Raw genomic sequence first — 11,159 nt, 5'->3', positions numbered from 1 at the left:
GCAGTGATTAGGTCATCAAGCTAATGTGATTCACATAGCAGCAGTGATTCACGCATCAAGACCAACATTAACTATTTCACTGTCCCTGAACCCTTCCTCATATTTCCCCCAGATCCTGTCTCCCATTAGTGTTTGTTCACTGAGGTTTCATCACTACAATAATCGTATGTCCTGGATGTGTTTTTAGTAAAGGTGATTTACATTATTTTATCACTTTAATCTTGACAGCAAAACTACAAGGCAGGGACTTCCCTGATGGTCCAGTGGTTAAGACTCTGCACTCCCAAAGCAGGGGGGCCTGGGTTCAAACCCTGGTCAGGGAACTAAGATCCCACATGCCGCACAACATGGCTTGGAAAAAAAAAAAAAGGAAAACTACAAGACAGATATTATTACTCTTGTCTTCTGACTTAGGGAGCTGAGTCTCAGAAAGTTTCAGTTTCAGAGGCAGCCTGGGATGAGAATTTAGGAATAATTCACCTCAAAAATTTGCAGTTTTCTCAACTGACCAGCCTCCCACTCCTGGTACCCTAAAACCATCCTTAACTCTTTTTATGGAGACCCATTATAAAAAGTACCTTCTCCCAAAAGGGAAAAAAGTCTCATAATCAAGAATGGATGTAAGAAGTTAGCCAAAACCTTCCATTAAGAGCAATCTCAAATGAGAGTTAAAATGAAGAACAAGCTGAGGGTAATAAATAGGCAAAAAACAATGAAGAGTGATTTTCTTTCTTTCCAATCTGTATACATTCTATTTCTTTTTCTTGTCTTATTGAGTAGCTAAGACTTCCAGTATTATGTTGAGTAGGAGTGATAAAAGAGAATCTTAGGGAGAAAGTATCCAGATTCTCACCATTATATATGTTAGCTGTACATTTTTTATATATGTTCTTTATCAAGTTGAGGAAGTTCCGTTTTATTCTTAGTTTTTCTGAGAGTTTGTATAATTGAGAGTTTGTATAATGAATGGCTGTTGGATTTTATCAAATGCTTTTCCTGCATTTGACTGTAAGACTGATTTTTCTTCTTTGGCTTATTGATGTGATGGATGGATTACATTAACTGATTTTTTTTTTTTTTTTAACATTGAACCTGCCTTGAATATCTGGAATAAATCCTGTTTGTGGTACCTCATTTTTAATACATTATTGGATTTATATCCAACAAGATATATCAATATAGAAAATGTTGAGTCATGTTGGGCCCCCAAACTCAACAGTACCTGTGTGAAAAGACTTGGAGAAAAAATAGGTATGGAAGAAAACACAGCAGACTTCTAGTATTAGCATTCTAAGGGTGCACAGGGAAGGCAGGGTTATTGTGAGGAGATTGTAGAGGGAAGGAAAGGAGAGGGGAAGAGGAAATAAAAGGAGAAGAACTTCAACAAATGGGAAAAAAAGGTAGAGCACAATGTTAACTAAAAACAAGTGTTAATGTTTGCTGAGCACTTTTACTATAAGCTAGACACTGTCCTAAGTGCCTTTTAGTATATTTAGATGAATTCATAACGGGCTAAATAGCCTAATCTCAAGAGACAGAGGGTTGATGGAAACTATCTTTCTCCATTTTATCTACGAGGATGTCAAGAGAGACCCTGATCCAATGTTTTTCAGAATTACTTCATGTACTTGTGCAGCATGCATCATCTTCCTCAGCCTTTGGGTGGGGAAAGGTGAGATCACAGTTTACACAGAGACGAAGCAGCTCAGTGAGGCTTTGGCCTCACACATCTGCCTCTGGAGTTCAAGGGCTCAGCCTCCATGAGAATTTACTGTCTGCCACAGAGAATATAAACGTCTATCTGTAAAATTATTCTAAACACGTAAACCTCGAATATGCCAGGGACCAGGTCTAGAATGGGACATGGACAGATGGAAACATCAAGCTGGAAAAAAAATAGACTGGGAGTGATGTCAACCACATGTTCAGTATTAATTAACAGTGTGATGTGGTGGCCAAGAAAGTGAATGTGATCTCAGGCTCTGGGGATGGAGGTAAAGGGTCTGTAATGAGAGAGCCTCTCACTGTGGTCTGTGTCAGGCAGATACCACAGGACTATTCTTTTAGTGTAAGTATGACCATTTGAAGAAGGGACACAAACAATGACAAGAGGTCAGGAACTTGAGAGAGAGTGAGTGACTCTGGCATTGTGTCAAACGGACAGGGTGAGATGTCACCAGGAATTAAAGGAAATGTGTGAGGTGGAGCTTAGAGGAGAAAAATATTGGGATGGGGAAATCAGAAGAAATGAGAGGGTACTTCAAATATTTTAAGGAGTACCTCATGGAAAGGGGATTAGATGTTACCTAGAATGATTTCAAAAGATTGGACCAGAATGAAAATTGCCAGGAGAAAGGAGGTGTTACTGAACTCAGGTTTGTCTGCTCATCGCTCAAGAATCCAATACTGAGAGACAAGTGTTGGTCAAAGGAAAGATAGCTTTATTGAGGAAGCCAGCTATCCTATGGAGAAGGTGGACTCATGTCCCAAAGAACCAACTCCCTACTCCCCAGCTTGTGCTCAGAGATGGTAGAGGGAAAAGAGGAAGGGGCTATGTACTGGGGAGGGGGCAATCTTCTGTTTTCAGAGATGATCCTCTCCATCTCAAGGTTCCAAGTAGCCGTCAGGTCTCATTTCAGGTTGGAACATTATCTGAGCCATAAATCTTTGGTCAGCTAGTCCTGGCGAATAAGGAACAAGGGTGAAGCCTAGAGAACAACTAATCTTCAATCTCCATATGCATCAACAGCTTTCTCCATCAGCAGCAAGCTAAGCTAAGTCAATGGTAAACTAGGGTAGAAGTCAGGCATCACAAGCATAAGACCACGGCCGTATCACAACTAAGAACTTGAGTCGGAACAGTGCTGAGTCCCTAGTTACAGTCTCACTACTTCAGTTACAGAGGCAGATTCAACTTCTCAAGATGAGCTTTTCTACCCAGACTCAACCTCCTCCTTTTGTTAGAATTCAGTCTTAACGTTAATTCAAAACCATTTAGGTAAGAAACCTATGCTTACTATTCCCTTGGGTAGTAGTAGCTTAGGCAAGATTTCTGTAAAATTACTGATAATAAGTTCAGGGAAAATGGAAGGAGAGCAGAGAGAAAAACTCCCTAGGAAGAGTCATTTTCTAGAAACCATCCATTTTTCCAATAATAAAGAAATAAAACTAAAAGAGCAAAGACTTCTATTAGGTGTTTTTGTCACAGGATTTGGAAACTAGACATAAAATGTGGGGTGGGGATGAACTGGGAGATTGGGATTGACATCCCAATATACACTAATATGTATAAAATAGATAACTAATAAGAACCTGCTGTATAAAAAAATAAAATAAAATTCAAAAAAACCACATAAAATGTTTTTCCAGCAGAAGTTATTACAAAAATTGGAAGACTTTTAATAATTAGAGCTTTCGAAGAATGGATTGAGAAGCAGGAGGGGTCAACAGGTGAAGAAGAGGATCCTGGTTGAGGACACTGGGAAACAGAGTTCGTGTTGAATAGGAGGAGGTGGGTATCACTGATGCCCCATCCTGAGCTTCCAGGAGTCCAGGGCTCACAAATAGAGCCCAGGGCTCGGAGTCTTAGTCTCCACCTACGGCTCTGCTACTTACCAGCTACCTGATCAAGTCCCTGGACCCTTCTTGACTTCTTTTGTCATCTGAAACATGGGAAATCTGGACCAGATGATTGCTGAGAAATTTGCTAGCTCTAAATGATAGGATTCAGAGGGTTACCAGATAGAGGCCAGCTCTACACACCTTCCCCATCCATTTAACAATGAAACTGGACCAACGCTGAGACGGTTGCTGTACTACAATCATAGAAATGTTTTAAGAGAGCAGCTAAACCAGGATGAAATGAATATATAAAAATGCTTGCACACCTGTTCAAAATTGACGTCACCCTAAAAGGGACTATGACCCCATCAGCCAGCTAATGACATCAAACTGTAACTACAAAGGTAACCAAACCCTTAAAAAAAAAAAAAAAAGAGTAACTCCTTTTTTTTTTGAGCTACAAGTGATTCACAGCATGTTTTGTCACTGGCACACGGAGAAAAGAAATGCCTGTGAATATTTGAACACGGTTTTAAAATACTAAGCGCCTCCCCCAGGGAGTGGAAGTGGTACGTGGGTGTGTTTATCCGGAGTCATTCTCTCTCTGGGCACCGCCTGCACCTATTCACGACCTGCAGACACACGTTGGATGTCCTTTTAACAGGAGGAGGATCCCACGTTACAGCAACCTCTTGTTTGCCTGGGCGGCTGCCTGGGTCCACTTGACAGATGAGTGGACAGTTAGGAGCTGATCTGACCAGGCCTGAGACCTACTGTCCTGGCTCTATAGGGACCTGAACAAAGGGGTTGTGGAAGGGGCCCTGCCCTCGATGTTTTCTACTTGAGCTCGACACATTTTTATTTCCCTTTTCTCAATTTTCAGTAAGTCCCTAAGTGAGGGTATTTTTTTTTTTTTTTAAATCTGGTAGGAAAAATAGAGACGGTATTCATTTTCAAACTTCGATAATGCCAAGGTTCTGTTTTTTGTTTTAGTTTTAGTTTTTTAGGTCAAATACCTGAGAAGCCTTAATGGCTGTGATGGTGACCTTGGTAATACTTCAGTACCATTCAGGTAGAAGAGGCTGTTACTTTGTTTTCTGTGGCTGTGAGTTGATTTATTTTATACACACACACACACACACACACACACACACACACACAGAAAGATACAAACAGCTACCTTATTATTTTCTTTCCTTTCAGGTAGAACTGGGACTCAAACAGTGTTGACCCAAGGGGAGAAAAACCAGGCTGGGCCCTCAATCACTTTTCTAACTTCTCCCTACAGGATTCATGGTATATTAGAATCTAATATAAACGCCTTTGGGAATTCCCTGGTGGTCCAGTGGTTAGGATTCTGTGTTCTCACTGCTGAGGGCCCGGGTTCAATCCCTGGTCAGGGAACTAAGACCCTGCAAGCATGCTGCAGCCACAAACAAACAAACAAACAAAATGCCTTCCTCTCCCATTCATATCTCGTATCTAGCAGAGAGGAGAGAAGGAAGTGGGATTTTTTTTTTCTCTTTTTTGAGAAATTGGGAGAAAGTTGATTGGAAGTCCATGGAGCAGGAAAGAATAAGAAGTTACAGAACAAAAAGTTGTTTCCCTTTTTTAAAATAAATTTATTTAATTTTATTTATTTTTGGCTGCATTGGGTCTCCCTTGCTGCACGGGCTTCTCTCTAGTTGTGGAGAGCGGGGGCTGCTCTTTGTTGCAGTGCGCGGGCTGCTCATTGTGGTGGCTTCTCCTATTGCGGAGCACGGGCTCTAGGCGCACAGGCTTCAGTAGTTGCGGCTCACAGGCTCTAGAGCGCAGGCTCAGTAGTGGTGTCGCACGGGCTTAGTTGCTCCGCGGCACGTGGGATCTTCCCGGACCAGGGCTCGAACCCGTGTCCTCTGCACTGGCAGGCGGATTCTTAACCTCTGTGCCACCGGGGAAGCCCCAGAACGAAAGTTTTATTGCAAACTTAATCTTACAAAACAGAAAGCGGCTGTGTTCAGTGGATGGTATGTAATACCTAAAAGCAAAAGCTCATCTCGGCAGCCACCGTTCTATTCCTCCCATCGCTGGTGTGTGTAAACAAGAAAAGCAAACTCATCTACCAAGTGGAATCCTAAATTAAGCTGAATTTATTAAATTGCTTCTTTGTTCTGGCAAAATGAAAAAATGCGTATTTGGAGGGTTTCTCTGTGGTTTCCACGGAAAGCTGAGAACCAGGCCCTAGAGGAAGGTGATTGTGTCAGCAAATCCAGCAAAACTCACGAGCCATTCTCTCCTGCCCCGTTGGGGACTCCGCCCACCTGGGTTGTGAGTGCTGTGTGACTTCTCAGGGACATGCCATAATTTCTTCCTCATCGTTTCCTGCTCCATCTCCCTAGTTGACTTCCCAGCGGCTCGAATTTTTATCTCCCGTTATGTGGCAGTAAAACTATCCTTACAATCCCATAGAGTGTTTGCTCTGAATCACTGAGGCTTTGGCTACTGACATGCAAAAGCCCAGCTTTGGGTATTCAAAAAATAAAACAAAAAACAGACATAAGCGTGCACACACACACACACACACTTCCCCTGCCAAAAAGCCTTGTGTTCTGTTTTTTAGGCGGGGTGTTTGCAATGAGAAGCTGCAATTATAAGACTGCTATCCATGATAGATGTTCTATTTAGAAACCCGGAAGCCAGAAATTCTCTTTATTTTCTCCATGGCCTTCCTACCTAAGACTCAACATACACAGGAAGCTCTTGCTCATGCTGAGTGGCTGGGGAAGAAATGGGAAGGAAGGGATGGAAGGAGGGTTGAGGGCAAAACCTTGGTTTAACACCTTAGCATGATATCCTGTCCCTTTGGGCATTGAGAGAGCCTGTGTACCCCTTCCTGTGGGAGGGGTCTTAATCGCCAGTGTGTCACCCATCTGGAAAATAACAAGTATGTGATCTTGAGGAAGGTATGCCAACTCAATCATTTTTTAAAATTTATTTATTTTATTTATGGCCGCTCCCCTCAGCTTGCGGGATCCCTGACCAGGGATTGGACCTGAACCCTTGGCAGTGAAAGCACAGAGCCCTAACCACTGGACCGCCAGAGAATTCCCAACTCAATCATTTTTAAAAATAGAAGGTTGGTTTGCCTTCCTAACGACTCCCAGATCTGAGAATCTGCACATCTCTAGGTTTTGAAGAAGAATCTAACCAATGGCATTGGTTATTAGCATCTCAATCCTAGCCAATGCCACTGCCTGACCTGACACATGGTAACTAAACCAACAGAAAATCCACTAGAACTAAACACTAAGAAGGATTTTAAAGACCCAAGCATAGAATCAAAATATTTCCTGAGCCAGTTTAATACCTGGTGTTAATAAGTGACCAAAAGCAGCTTCAGAGTGTTTCCAAAATAGATCGGTACTTTTCTTTTGGCAAATTCAACCTATGTAGGAAAGAGTTACGTTATTTTGTTCAACTTAACTAGAAGACGACCTATGTACCCTCTTAAATCAGTTGAGTTGATCTGAAAAGAAGGTCCAAGGATCACGACAGGTGTTAGAAGCTTAGAATTTGAGAGCAGGATATTAATCTCGTCTGCTCCCATGATTTCACAGGTAAGGAAACACTCAGCGAAAATTATCCGAGGTCAGATTCAAAAAAGAACCTCAGTTCTCGAAATGTAGAGCCCAGGCATCTTTCTAAAATACCATGGCAGATAAAAAGAAATCTTCATAACAAGATTTATAAATATCAGAAAAGGGTTTAATATTGCAATTTCACAGTATTTTATCGATAGTTACAAAACTCTGAATGGAAACAAAAAGCAGATTTGAGTTTAAAAAGTTTTTATCGTCAAAAAAAAAAAAAAAAAAAAGAAAAAGAAAACATAATTGATAGAACCGGACCCTCTAAATGTATTGGCAATTGGAAAAAGTCAGTTTGTTGACTTTCCCTCTCTCCTGGGTTGTCTGCACTAACTGTATTTTGAAAGAAGTATTTCACAATTTTCTCCTTGTAATCCTCAAACTGATTTTAAAAAATTCGTTTGTTTTCAGAATGGACTTTTGCTTCTCCTTGTATCATATCCAGTCTGGCAATAGGAATACCAAGGTCATTTTTTCATTCATTTGTTCTAGCAATGCTTTTTTATTTTGATCAGCACTAATATTCCTTAATAATTCCTAGGTGATCCTACATAGCCATGAAATCTGTTTCCTTCCTGAGCAAACTCTGATTTTGTTTTGTTTCTACTGACCCACGTCAGCTATTTACCGAAAAACACAATAGGACTGTGTCAACAGCACATTTCAGCACAGAATAAGGTGTATCTCTGGTTATAGACCTGGCTGTTACACTGCTCTTGGTGGTGGTGGTGTTGAGAGGTGGTTTTTCTAACTCAGCGAAATTCTAACCATCGATGGTCCTAGTTCTCCTTCTTTGGATTTATACAAATCCACATAATTTAGCACTTACCTGTGTACATAGTTGTTTTGGTTCCACGTTGCTTTCTACCTGGATCTTAAACTCCTTGAAGTCAAAGAGCACAGATTCCACAAACAATCTGACTGGCAGAGAGGGAACAACACAGGTGACGAATTCCCCATTCATTCCTCTGTGCCTGTTTGAATGCCATCGAGGCCGGGCATCATGCCAGGCACCAGAGATAAGGCTATAGAGTTTGGCATCTCCTGCAGATGACAAAACAGGAGGACTGAACACATCGCACTGAAACATTTGCATTATGCTTCACTGACCATGCACTCCTCATGAAAATCTCCATGTAAAGGAAAAACGATTTTTTAAAAAAAACCTACTTTTTTTTCTTTTAATTCATCCACTTTGTGGTGAATGTCAGGTTGATCAGTAATTGATTAGATTCCCTGTCTCACCTCCGCCCACCCCCAGGGGTGTTGTGAGACGGGGCAAGGAAAATGGTACCTTGGAGAGAAAGACCACAAAAATCTCAGCTTCTTCCGTTTGTCAAAACACCATTTAATGCTTTGGGAGGAAACTGATCCTGTATTCTTTCCATCGCTCTGGAACATTACGTGTCAGAACAACGGGAGCAAAGGAATCTATGACAGCGCTGAACTGTCCATGGAGGAAAGGAAGCTTATTGGCCCACTCCATTAGCGCATAATGCAATGCTGAGAGACCAACTTCTTTTAAGTAATTCTAGAACGTTGAAAACACTGGCTTGAATCTTAACATCCTCTAACGTCGGTTAGAACTACTGGACTTTTCTCAATGAATTTAGTTAAGACTGTTTTTAAATTGGAAAAGCGACAATTGCCATGACATTTTCTGAATTTAAAATTCTCTGAAAGTTATATTTGGTACAAGAGGATGTCCTTTTCCCAACACTGTAGAAGTTCTCACCTAAGGTGGATGTCAGAGCAGTAAGGATGAATTCCTCCTGATGGAAAGGAGAGGCACATTGTGTGTGTGTGTGTGTGTGTGTGCGTGTGTGTGTGCGTGGAGGGGGAGGACAGAATTGTGGCTTTTTCTGACTAAATAATTTTTCCGTTCCTCTTCTTATCCCTAAGTTGCGCCCGCTCCTAAGTGCTGCAATATTTTGATTTGTTATTAACCATAATTACTGGCTGAATATAAAACTTGGATCGCTTTCCAAAAGCTGCAACACATAATCACTGCTTCTCAGCTGGGGGGTAACACCCTGATATTTGCGATGCTGGAAAGCATTAGAGGGCGTTTCAAGTCGTCCCAATGACTAGAGAGCGAGTGCTGCTGACACTCAGAGCCAGAGAAGCCAGAAGCTCTGCGGGAAGAACTGTGCTAACCCAAATGCTACGATGCCTTCGTGGAGAAACACCGGGAGACGTTGCAAAGACTCACACCCAAGATTGTATGAGTATTACCATTAAAACGTGACCTTAGGGCTTCCCTGGTGGCGCGGTGGTTGAGAGTCCGCCTGCCGATGCAGGGGACACGGGTTCGTGCCCCGGTCCGGGAGGACGCCACATGCCGTGGAGCGCTGGGCCCGAGGGCCATGGCCGCTGAGCCTGCGCGTCCGGAGCCTGTGCTCCGCAACGGGAGAGGCCACAGCAGTGAGAGGCCCGCATACCGCAAAAAAAAAAAAAAAAAGGAAAACCAACAAAAAAAAACGTGACCTTAGAGATGACTGAATTGGTTTGACAAGTGCAGAGGATAAGGGCCAGCGAGGTTAGGGGTCATGACACTACCCAGGAAGAGGGGCCAGGGCCGGGTCAGGCCCGAATGTCCAGGCCTCTTCCTGCGCCAACACTTGTTCTTCCACAAAGCCCTTCACACAGCTCTGGGCGAGTTACCGGGATGCCTCGGTTCTAAGAGATGTTAAGTCCTATGGTACTAAGTGACGTCAGGACGCACTGTGGGAGTAGAGTGGGCTGACAGGATGGGTCTCAACGGAGGCCCAGATTCCCTTATTAAGAAGTGCACACCAAATGGAGTGCATTGGACTTTCCATGGACCACTGTTAATTTTCTACGATCATTTCAAATAACCACTTTTTCATGTCAACTGCACACGTAGCATTAAACAGTGTAAACACGGACTTGACCCTTAAGCCATCTCGACTTGTGTCTTCTGCCCTCATATTCCTTAGCACAATTTTCTTAATAAATTCTTAATATAGTGTCCCTAATGAATGTTTCCATGTATCTTAGTCACAGAGAGGAAAATCTATTTCTGCAGCCTGAATTCCCAGGGAGAGTGCAATCATCCTGCGTGCCTGGGCCTTGAAGCCACAACAGGGTGTCTGAGGTACAGACACCTCTGGTGTCTGTCAAGGTTGCCTCAAGTCCCCAGGCAAACTCTTGCGGGTTGTGGGCCCTGCTCCCTGGCAGCTCTTCGCAAAGGCGGGACGGCACCGTTTCAGGCACCAGCACCGCCACTCTTCCTGTGCTTCTCGCGCAGAGTCGGGGGGCGGGTGGGGGGCGGGGAGAGTGACCAGACAACCTTGAGGTCACTAACCTGGCTGAGAACGAGGAATGGCACAGGCTTCAGCAAGCATGCCTGTTGTGAGAACTGTCATGAAATGCACCCCATCCCCCGAGCACTGGTCTCAAGAGGGTCTGAAGGGACACTTTTCTAGTGGAAACAACTGCCGCTGAGATTTAAAACCTCTGTATAACTCAACGTGCCAATGTCAATTTGTAGAATTACATCAACCAAAACTGTGACGCTCCACGGCCCCACCCTGGAATTGGTGATACAGATGCTCTGGTGCTTACAGACTTCCCGTACAGGCCGGTCTGGTGGTAGGCTGGTATTGCACAGCACCCTCCACCTGTAATTTAGTCGTCTCACGGACCAAGAGATTCATCAAGAGAAAAATATGGTTATACCTAGGCAGTTACACCAAGACAGTACAGAAGAATACACATGAGTGCGTATATACGTGTGCTGTGCTGTGTACTTACGAACGTATATGAAATGTATACATTTCATTCACTTGTTCTCTTAAAAATAACAACAAAAAAACCCCTAAATTCAACCACCACTCTTAAAAAACAAACAAAAAACAGAACGAGCAAACGAAACCCTCGGCTCCCTTGCTCTCCTAAATCAATCTGACTTCTCTTTTTCTGTTTCAGTGGGATAGGCTGATGATCCAG

Source organism: Monodon monoceros, unplaced genomic scaffold, assembly GCF_005190385.1.
Source record: "Monodon monoceros isolate NGI ecotype Baffin Bay Population unplaced genomic scaffold, NGI_Narwhal_1 Super_Scaffold_16, whole genome shotgun sequence".
Classification (NCBI taxonomy): Eukaryota; Metazoa; Chordata; class Mammalia; order Artiodactyla; family Monodontidae; genus Monodon; species Monodon monoceros.
The sequence above is the reverse complement of the archived record's forward strand: the minus strand, read 5'-3'. Positions refer to the sequence as shown.